This window comes from Meleagris gallopavo, chromosome 4 (genome assembly GCF_905368555.1).
Source record: "Meleagris gallopavo chromosome 4, MGAL_WU_HG_1.1, whole genome shotgun sequence".
Taxonomy (NCBI): Eukaryota; Metazoa; Chordata; class Aves; order Galliformes; family Phasianidae; genus Meleagris; species Meleagris gallopavo.
Window position 1 is genome coordinate 57,781,274 of NC_139407.1, and position 11,148 is coordinate 57,792,421.

Sequence of the window (11,148 nt, forward strand, 5' to 3'; positions counted from 1 at the left end):
CAATTGAATTTGAACATGGTGCGGAACTTCAGAGGCAGCAAGTACTTCTATCAGTACTAGGGTGATGAAAGGAAGACTAAAGAAAATCTGTACCTATTTTTGAATGAGACAAAGAAACTAGTTACAGAGAACAGGGAAAAGGCTGAGGCACTGAATGCCTTCTTTGCCTCCATTTTTACTAGCAAGACTAGCCTTCAGGAATCATATGACCAAGAAACCAAAAAGAAAAACTGGACATATCCTTAGTGGAAGCAAATCAAGGGCATGTTTAAGCAAACTGTACAGACATGAGTTCATGGGACCTGACAAAATGCATTCACAAGTGATAAAAAAGCTGGCAGATGTCATTGCCAGGCCACTCTTAATAACTGTTGGTTGGCTGTGGTGATTGGGAAAAGTGCCCAAAGATGGAAGGAAAACAAACGTCATTCCTATGTTCAAGCAATAAGAAGGAAAGAAGAAGGACCTGTGCAATAGTGGCCACCTAGTCTTACCTCAGTCCCTGAGAAGGTGATGGAGCTAACCTTGGAAATCATTTCCAGGTACATGAAGGGCAAGAAAATCATCAGGAGTAGTCAGCACAGCTTACTTCTGCTCCTTTCTAAGACTGATTGAGCAATGCTTCCCAGAGTCCATTGACATCCCAAGTGGGTGGCTAGGGTATTTACCCTACATACTCAGAAAAGGATTTAGTCCCAAATGCTGATTTTCTTTGCTTGACTTCTAACTAAGCGCTTTTGACCTTCTGTGTCTGAAGAATTTGAATAAACATCTTTTCTGTAGTAGCTGTGTACCCTCTGCACATCTGTCTGCCCAGAGGTTTACTGCAAACATTTCCATCTCTTTTGAAAAACAGGTCATTTGTCTAGTTGAATCAGGCTTATACAAGATTGTTCACTACAGTAGCCAGTGTATATTAGCACACTTTTATTACTGAGTTCTACACAAAGAAACTGAACAGTTCTTATTTTTGCTCTTCCAGAGAGCTAAGTACAGACTAGGGGTTTAAAATGACTTTCTAATCTAGCTGCAGCTCATTAATGGAGGCTAATTTTAATAGCTTTTTATAGTGAGGCTGCTTAAGAATACACTTTAATTAACTCCATTTTTGCTTACATTTTCCTTCATTTGATTTAGAAAAAAAAAAAGACTGTGAGCTGATGTTCACAGACTGGAAGGATCCTTTTATGATAACATTAAAAAAATAGATATAATCTGTAACTCAAAAAAAAAAGCCTTTCTAGCTGTATTATCTACTATGTTGATACTTACATATAATGTAGATGTTACACACGTAGACATATATAGATATATTAGCCAAACAGATTTTAGTTATGACATATATTCCAGTACATACAAGTATATGCAGACAAAAATACTAGCCTAGCAAATTTAAATACTAAAATGTATTCTTTGTGAGGAAGAAGAAATAAGTAATTAGACCTACATTTTAAAAAATCTCAGACTTTCTTGTTGGGAAATGGAAGTTAAGTTTTATCTCTATGGGTAAAGATTTACCAGCTCTAATAATTTTTGGGCATAAATGACCTCCTTGTTGAAAAATGTCTAGGCAGATTTTTAAAAGAGAAGCATGACAGACTAATGTGACAGAAATGTTTCCTATAATAAGAGAGGATAGGAAAGGAAGATTCTATAATAAAGGATATAAATATATTAAGCTAGGCCCAGAAGAGACTATAACTGAAAATAAAATAAATGGGGAATATGGTAGAATAAAAGAAAGTAATAGAATGCCAAGTAAGTTAAGGTAGACATAGCATAGCTTTCCCAAGATACATGCATTGACTGTATAGCTGGACATTGAAGGCAGACAAGCATGCAAGAATTAGTGGAAGAACATGACAGTTGACCATGCATCTGGCTTTCCAACCTGATCTTTCCTGTGATATACATAGTAATTAATGCTGATGGTGATGTTCTAAAACAAAGTAATTGTAGAGGGGAAAAAAAAAACTTCACAAATAAAATAATTCTACTCATCTTATAGTCCCTTTCACCCAGAGACTCAAACCACCTTCTACAATTTCTGTATAAATATTCAGCAATTAGGAAGATAAATTATCAATATTAATTGAGGTAGAAGCTCAAGCTCATACAGTAGTAGTCAGATACAAATATCTCAAGTGAGATCTCTGCTGAAACAATTGGTCAATCAGCATCCCTGAGACCTACCCCCTCCTTGCTCTGTCTCCTTTCAGCAGTGGAATGAGTAGAAAGTAGCACAGCCAAAATTCAATCCCTCTTCCTCAGAGTTAGTAGTAGCAGAAGCAGCAATTCACATTTAGATATATTTGCCTCATTTTTCACCTCACCCTTACTATGGCTTTGTTGCAAAGTAAGGACAAAATGTTTCTTAATTTAGATTGCAAAAACTGTAGTAGAAAGGCAGATTAAACAATTATTCTAACAGTGACTCTGAAACTCACTGTTAAGAGAGAGATAAAAGCTTTTATTAGTTAGCACAGATACGTTTAATTGCTGGTAGCTGTTAAGGCAGGCTTATGATGACTTTGTGCCAAATAGTAGAAGTGCCCACAATTGAAGTTAGTTAGCTATTCCCTCCCTGGTGTAGCACTTGCAGCTTGTAATTTTGCTCACTTCTTGTCGTACTAAGACTAAATGAATTGAGATGCTGCTATTTTATCTGCTGTGGAGAAACAGGATGGAAGGTGAGGTAGAAAAGTATTTACACAGAGACACATGGGCCTAAATGGTGCTGAAATTTAAAAAGCGACAGAATTTTAAACCTGTCCATTTTCATGAAGCATTGTCTTGGAATAAACAAGACAGTATTCATATATATATATACAGTTATTTCAATAGTCTACCCTATAATAAATTCAATGTATCATATCTCTCTCTAATTGAGAGAGGAAAGTAGGAAAATGGAAAAGACAGAGGGAGAGACAAAGCAATTTGTCCTTCGGAGGAAAAAATAAAAAAAAACTTTTGCCAAAAAACACTCAAATCCTTGGATGAAAAAGCATTTGTTTTCCTCATTTCCATACTGATCATCAAAATGAGACATATACCTGCCACTGAAGCAAGGACAAAAACTGTAGGGGAGGAAGTGAGTCTTCAAGAAAAGCTATTGTTATAGTAAAAGACATTTTTTCATGTTTTTTATTTTTAGTCAATAAGTCACTTTCTTTCCTGTTACTGGAATAAGTTACCAACTCATAAGATATGGTTTCTTCAGGGACTTAGGGACATCTCCAGTGGGAACCCCTGGAACACTGCCTCCTTATACAGCCAGTGCACACCCCAAAGGCACTGCCACTGTTACAACTCAAACTGCATTGAAATGGATTTAAATGGGAATCAGATTAAGACCTGTATGAGGTCAAAATGATCTTAACAGTGAGTATGAAAGAGCAGTGGTTTGGGGTTCCTCCCCTGCTCCATTAAAGAACTCTACAGTGATGCTGGTCCTAAGGGTATAATATTTCTTTCACCAACTCCAGTGCACCTGTCTTTTAGTCAGGATGGCCCTATAAGAGACACATTGCACTATGGTTAGGCAGATAAGAATCACCCTATTTTCCTGATGAATTTTAAAAACAGGGTTTCTTACAGTCCAGCATTTAACAAGTCCAAGGACTGCTAGTGAACGCTTATAAGCGGGGAGTCAGGATGATCTACAGACCTGCCAGATGAAACCAGCTCCCAGGATGCTAAGTAACTAAGGTAAAAATCAACCCCAGAAACTTCGAAAGCTCTAGGCAGAATTTCTCAAAGTAGGTTTCCATCAGTTTCCAACAAAAGCTGTTCTCAACTGAAGTATTCTGACTTGACAATATGATTTGGGTAAATATTTCAGCTGAATCTGTCTAACCAATTTTAGTTTGTACTTACCAAAAAAGCCCACAGAGAGCTGGTGTCAGTCCTGTCCTTCAATGTCTAGGCAACCTGATTCCATCTCTATATAACTGAAAACAGCCAGACTGAGAAAGGTAATGAGTTTCATTAAAGCTGTATTTTCTAGTAAACAGATAAAATATTTGCTTTTCATTCTTTTTAACAAGTGAAATAGGGAATAAATGTTCTTCCCCCGTAGCTAAAGAAATTTGAAACAACTCCGAACAGCTTCTCTATTGAATTTATACAAACAGCAGCTCTAAGCTCATAAAAATATATCACTGTAAAACTTACAAATATGGCTTATTTGTATTCTTCTTACAATGATAATTTAGAGCAATATGTATTTTACACAGAACTTGACTTATGTCTGCAACATGGGTCAGCTCATTTCCTTGGACTTCACCTTATATCTGGAACTCATAATCCAGTTGGTCTGTGCCTAGAAATCCTAATGACTGCAGTGGCAGCTACTTCAATGTAACAAAGACAGACATAGTCCAGCCTACGTTATACACGATTGGTATTTAATAAGAGCCTGAGTCAAGCTTCCTATTTCTCTATTGAACATACCTTTCTCTGCAAGGTCAGTTGATTTCTATGGAATCAATTGCAAACTTAGATAATGCTTTGAATCAGAGTGGCTGCGCTGAGACTTAAGGGTTAGAGACCATTGCAGAAAAAAAAATATATATATATTACAAGCAACATTGTCATTAAAGGAGCACAGATACTCTTGATATAATCTGTCAGGTTAAAGCATTCAGCTATGAACATGGTGTCTAATAAAGACCACAAAGTTCCTGGATGTGTTCCTTTCATCTAAGGTAACCATACCTCTACTGTAGCTATTGCAAAACCTTAAATGCTTTTTATTTTTAAGAGCAATCACTGCTTGCTTTAGGCTTCCAGTCCATTTAGTGACATTGTATTCTATTTGAAACAAGTAAAGATCACACAAAAATAAAATAAAAAAAAGTTTTCCCATAGTGTTAGCTTAGGAAACAGATAACCAGTTTTGGGTTACATATTGTATAGGGAAAGGATGGCTAGAAAGTGTCCCATCACTTCCCAGAGCTCATGAAAACACACAATATGCTTCACTTCCTGCCAACTATGTGAAAGGAAAGTGGGCCATGGCCTTACTCACTCATAGTCCCTTCAAAGCTGGCAGCCATCCCAGATAATTCAACTGGGAGTAAAGTGCCTCATCACTGTGATGCTCTCAGGCTGTGCATGGCCCAATTTCCCATTTTCCTGTGCCCTGCCCATGTCACATGCTGAAATTTAGGTAAAGTCAATCCCTTAACAACCTACAGAAGAGCTAGAAGATATGGGAAGGTATTTCCTAGCTCATTCAAGTGTGTATTTCAGTTAAAGAGAATAAATTCATCTGAAAGTCTTCCCTTCACCTAGTCAAGAAAACCAGGAGAGTATGTGGATCAGTTTGTATCTATTATTTATATATCAAGTTTTCACTGATGATACAATATTGGTATGATAGGGATTTGCTTCTATAGCACACAGTGATACAAAAGAAAATCCTGTAACAGATATTCCAGCAGGAGGCAGATGCAGGAAAACAAAAGGGGATAGGACAAGCGCAAAATAGTACCCTTAATCACAGTTACACCTTCTAAAAACTGAGATGAAAAACAGGGAAACGCTGCTATTCTGAAGAGAAGTTAATTTGAAGCCAGGCATTTCCTAACTGAGAATAGCCAGAAGACTGAGCAAAGAATTAAGTTGCTTTATGGAGTCTGTCTGGCTATTTCCTTACATTTCTACAAGGCTGTGACTAGAAAAACTTCTCTCTCTCTGGCTGAACACATAATAATGCACAAGGCTCTGAAATTACAAGTCTGGAAGGATAATGATGCTTGAACGGGAAGGCTATTGCAGTAAATCATTTACCCTGCCTCCTCTCACTTTTTTTTTGGGGGGAGGGGGAGAGGATGTCAAACTGCACAGCTGGGCTCAGGTGTTTGGACTGCTGTCACCTCACATCACTAAAATGGTCAGTGTGCTGCAAGTAACTCCCGAGGGACAGGGTAGCATTTAACTTTTCTTCCTTCAGTTTCAAGTGTGAAATATCCACACAGCTCAGAACCATTGGAAACAGAGCTCCCAGCCTTTCTGCACCAGCTCTTGGCCACATGCTGGCCTTGCAGGATCTAGCTGGGGCAAAGCCTCAGCGAGGAATGAAACCAGCAGGAAACAATTCTGCTTGCAGTACTGGTGGTTTTCTGCTCCTTTGGCAAATGCTGCCCAGCCAGTGGGTCTGGCAGCATGGAGGCAGAGATGTAAAAGGACAGATCAGTCTTTTCAGCACTATAAGTCCTGCTGGCCTTGCAGGGCTCTGCTGTCTTTAAGATGTCAAACTGAACAGAAAGATAGAAAAATCTGCAACAACTCCACACTTACCTCTGCCTCTCTTGCTCAGAACTCTCACTGCCAGCACACACCACACCAATTATCACCGAATCAGTGTTCCTCTCCCCTTTATATAGCAAACCCATACCTTAAAGGGGTACTGCATTCTCAGAGGTAAAACTTTAATTACTTGCAGAACTGTAATAAGTCTGACACATCTTCTAGAACCTGGATTTCATCCATTGTCAATTTATTACTAATCTTTTATTCTCCCTTTACTTTGTTAAACCAAACATTCTTCAGATCAGGCAAAAGCCATCATCCTCAGTCTTGCATAACTAAGTAATAATCCCTATTTTCTTATTACAAACAGCACTTCAGATATAGAAAGGAAAAGGTGGGTTTTAAATGTTCATACTGAATGACAGGATTTTGGCAATCCCCTTACTTAGCAGCAGTATAAAACTCAGTGCTCCTCAATGCTCAACTCCTGGAGCTTAAAATACAAACTTGATAATGTTTTGTCTAGAGGAAATGTATTAGCAGCCCATGGTACTGCTGCATGTTTAATACAGACCATTCTAAATCAGATTCTCAGCTGTGCTATGAGGTGGGGCTATGTGGAATCTCCATACTAATCCTGTATTTATTTCACTGGGAAGGTACAGCGTTATCACTGAATTACAATTCTCTTTCCCTTTTCATTTTGAGTCCCCTTTGCATGCTTCACCTTCCACTCAGCTTTTGTGAGCGCACCCACGTGGCAAGTCGAGCTGTCACACTCAACCTCAGCACCTCATTAGTACTTGCCTCTGGGGAGAAAAGAAATCCAAAATGTGTAGGAAACAGGAACATTTTCAATGTATGTCAGCCAAGCAACCTCACGTGCCCAGCCACCTGAAAGGAGGTTGTAAGTGACGTGGGAGCTGGTCTCTTCTCCCAGGTAACAGTGATAGGATAGAGGTAATGACCTTAACTTGCATCGGGGAAGTTCAGGTTGGATATCAGGAAGAATTTCTTCTGAGAAAGAGTAGTGAGCCACTGGAATGGGCTGCCCAGAGAGATGGTGGAGTCACCGTAATGGGCTGCCCAGAGAGATGGTGGAGTCACCGTCCCTGGAGGTGTTCAGGAAACATGGAGATGTGGCACTGAGGGACATGGTTAGTGGACATGATGGGGGTGAGCTGGTGGTTGGACTGGATGATTTTAGAGGTCTTTTCCAACCTTAATGAATCTGTGATTCTATGATACTGTGATACACATCATTCATACTTTCCTTTTCATGTCCTTTGCTTTTCACACCTAATCAGCACATATTTCATATCTTTACATATCAGTGCTGAATTCAACCTGTCTTCTTCACATTTCAGACCTAAATTAAATACCTATTTCTTTTTCCTAAATTTAAAATAGCTTTAAAATATGTCTATTTACATGTCTTTTATAACTCACCCTCTGAATTCCCCAAGCTGCCAGGATTACAGCACTACTTCCTCCCTGCTTTCCTCTGTTCATTTCCCAGTCACAGATCTAGAAATCTGTGATCTGGAATTGTCTTAAATTGCTTAAGTCATAACTGCATTCCTTCAACCTGACAAACGTACACTTTGTTATGTAACAAGAAGCCAATGTAGACCATACAGAGAAAGCTTTAAGTGTTGTCTCAATTAAGTAATCTTCATGTCTTTGCTTTTTCAGCTTTTTCCACCTCTGCATTTCCAAAACACGGTGAGTAACAGTGGAGTGGTGGCACAGGGTTTGAAAGAAAATTTGCAAATGTGGTTAAGAAGGAGTTCACCCCTTGATGCATGAATCCATGGCTCTCCAGACTGTGCTTGAAACAGCCTCAGCCAGTACCAGACCTGCAGAGCCAGCTACACAGCACACCTCAGCCCCTCTGTGCTGAGGCCCCTACTGGAAGCTGCACTGCTTCCCGTGAGTCACTGCCTCCTCCTTTGCTGCCGCAGAGCCACCCGCATCTGCTAAGGGAAGCCCGGTGCCTTCCTGTCGCCAGCACAGGCCTTGTCTCCAGCTCTGTCCCCAGATTTTCTGACCCTAGTCCTAATGACTTGTCATCAACACATGCAGAATTGATTCCTCCAACCAGCTCCCATTTCATCTATTGTATGGGTAGAACATCTCTTTTTTAGAATGCATGGGACATGTCAGTCATCCAGGATATGCTGAAATTCTGATGGCATCCAACATCCCATTTTCACATCCTCCTTTTCAGGGAATGAGGGAAGTGTAAATGAATATTGGCAACATTGCACGGATTATTTTTATTTTTCTTTCTCATTCCTTTGACTTTAGGAATTCTCATTTCCTTTTTTTCTAGATTAGTCAGTTCTCAATCAATGGAATAAAAACACAGAACATGAGTAGTTACTGTATGACTTCTACCAGTCTTCCTGCAGTTCAAGGGAAGCTGCCACCATCATGTCGAATCTGCTTTGAGGAAATTACAAATCCACTTTATAAAGAGAAATACGCAGTCAGAACAGATCTAGACTTTCATACGTAATCAGAAAATTAGAATTTAGAAAGTAAGGAGTACACGTCAATGGCACCAGAATTAGTTTAAGAACCGAGAAACTGATAGGTGTTTAAACCTCATTGTTAACTGGGGCTCCTTATAAAACCCTTGTGATTCCAATGTGAAAGCTTGAGAGTTCCAATTTGAAGGTTTTTTAGAATAAGAATGTATATTTTGGAGTAACATATCTTTAATCTACCAGGAAAAGTGATTGATAATATTAAAGCAGTGGCTTGGAGCTACAGGTTAATACTTGTATTAACACCTTCATTTTAAGAGGTGCAGATACTTTCTCGTTATTTTGATGGTTCACAATTGGAACAAACTACTTAAAGAAATCTGTTGGATGATTTGTTCATCCTTTGGTTCTTTTATATCAAGATTTGAAATAAGCATGGAATGGGTATTATCGTATAAAGACCACATGGAAGAAATATTGATCCCATATCACTGAATTTTTAGCAGTTGATCAATATTTAAGCATTTGGATTTTTACCTGTCTGCAAGAAAGCCAGAACCATATTTATTGAGCCATAAATAGTACAGTTATCAGCAAGGCTAATCTCCATTGCAACAGTAAAGAGCATTGGCCCCAGTACTGATCCTTGGGGGACACCAGTTGTCACTGATCTCTGTATGGTCATTGAGCCATTGACCTCTCTGGGTATGATCTCACAACCAGTTCCTCATGCAGCAAACAGTCCACCAATCAAAGTTTTTAAATACAAATAAAAAGACAGTGTTACTGTTTGTTGTTTTTTTTTTTTTAATAACAAAATATTTTACAGATTAAAAGTACAGTATTTGCAGATGTCCATTACTTATAAAATCACTGAATTGATTTAGTAAGCTTAAATACAGAAAACATAGGCTAAGTATGCAAAAACATCAAATTAAAGAAATTCAGTTGTACTATATCCTGCTTTTCTTAAAGAACTTGAACTTGCTTCTTGCAAGCCTTTGACAGAATTCTATTTAGAGATACCACTTCCTAAACCAAATGGACTGATGTTTATTCCTCAGATTTTCACTTACATATTTATTTTACTAATTAATTTGGCCACACCAAAGTTTGCTTTCTCCGGGCTTGAGGCAGAGAATCAGTTGTAAACAACATAACCCCCCCACACACCTACATCCTTTAATCCACTTGAAATTGCTGGTGACACTTAAATAAACATCGCATCCTCGTTCTGCATCCCTCAACAGAAGTCAGCGAGCAGAGTCCCATAATTGATTGGTTCTGTTATAATGCCACTGCACACTAGTACTGAAGGAAAAGGATTTAACAAAACACACAGCATGAGAAGTCTGACATAGCAGCAGTGCACTTTTTTGGTGCAGAAGGCATGCATGAGCTGACATTCCCACTGCTGGAACTCAAGGAGTGAGCAAACAGTGAGTGTGTCACAGTCAATGTGACAGCGTTCCACACTAAAGGTGATGGAAGCCTCTCTCATTCATGCCATATTTAAAGAGACCACTCTATACTGCTTGTATCTGGCTCACACCAGCCTGCAGTTCCCGCACAGCCGCCACGGGAAGCACTTCTGGTGGGAGGATAAAAAATGCTGCCTGGTACACAGTGGTAACCCAGCCCTGCAGTGCTTGTGCAAACAGCTCTGCCAGCACGGACAGAACTTTAACCAAACCATAAATCAATAACATTGCCTGCCGTTGGAGAGAAGGTTTCCAGCCATGCTGATGCACAAGCAGCTGTTCTTTACAAGCAAAACTATGGACCAAAACTACAAAACAGAACAGAAGAGTTTGTAACAGGAAAAAAAAAAAAAAAAAAAAAAGTTATAATTGAGGAAATTTTATACTGACCCTCAGCTGCAGAGAGACTGTGGGCTGCCAGACAACCACAGCTAGGAGAGTGCTGATCTACTATTATGCAAGCTATCTTCCTGGGCAAACTGTGCTGAGAGCTGTGCATAAGCGGTGCTAGTCCACGTTCCTTAGAAGCAGCCCACACCTGTTCACAGGAGATGGGACTGCACAAAGGACTGCTGTGCCAAGGGCTGCATGACATCCGTTGGATGGGAGTGGGGCTCAACTGACCAAAGTCAGCCTAGAAATGAGCTCTCTTTCAAGAGACTTTGGCTGCTGAATAAATATAGATGCAGTTATTGATATTTCTAATGTATTGTCTCTTGAAAAATATATATATATATAGATCAGGTTTTGGCAAATACAGATCTATTTCAATAGATTAACCCTGTGCCTTAAATAAATTCCTGGAAAGCCTTTCTCCCACTGTGGCTTCCAGTTCTTTCATAATGAACAACCATTCCACTTTAAGTTCTCCTGGCAGAACAAAGAACCCTCTGCAGGGAAAGAACAAACCAAAGCCACTT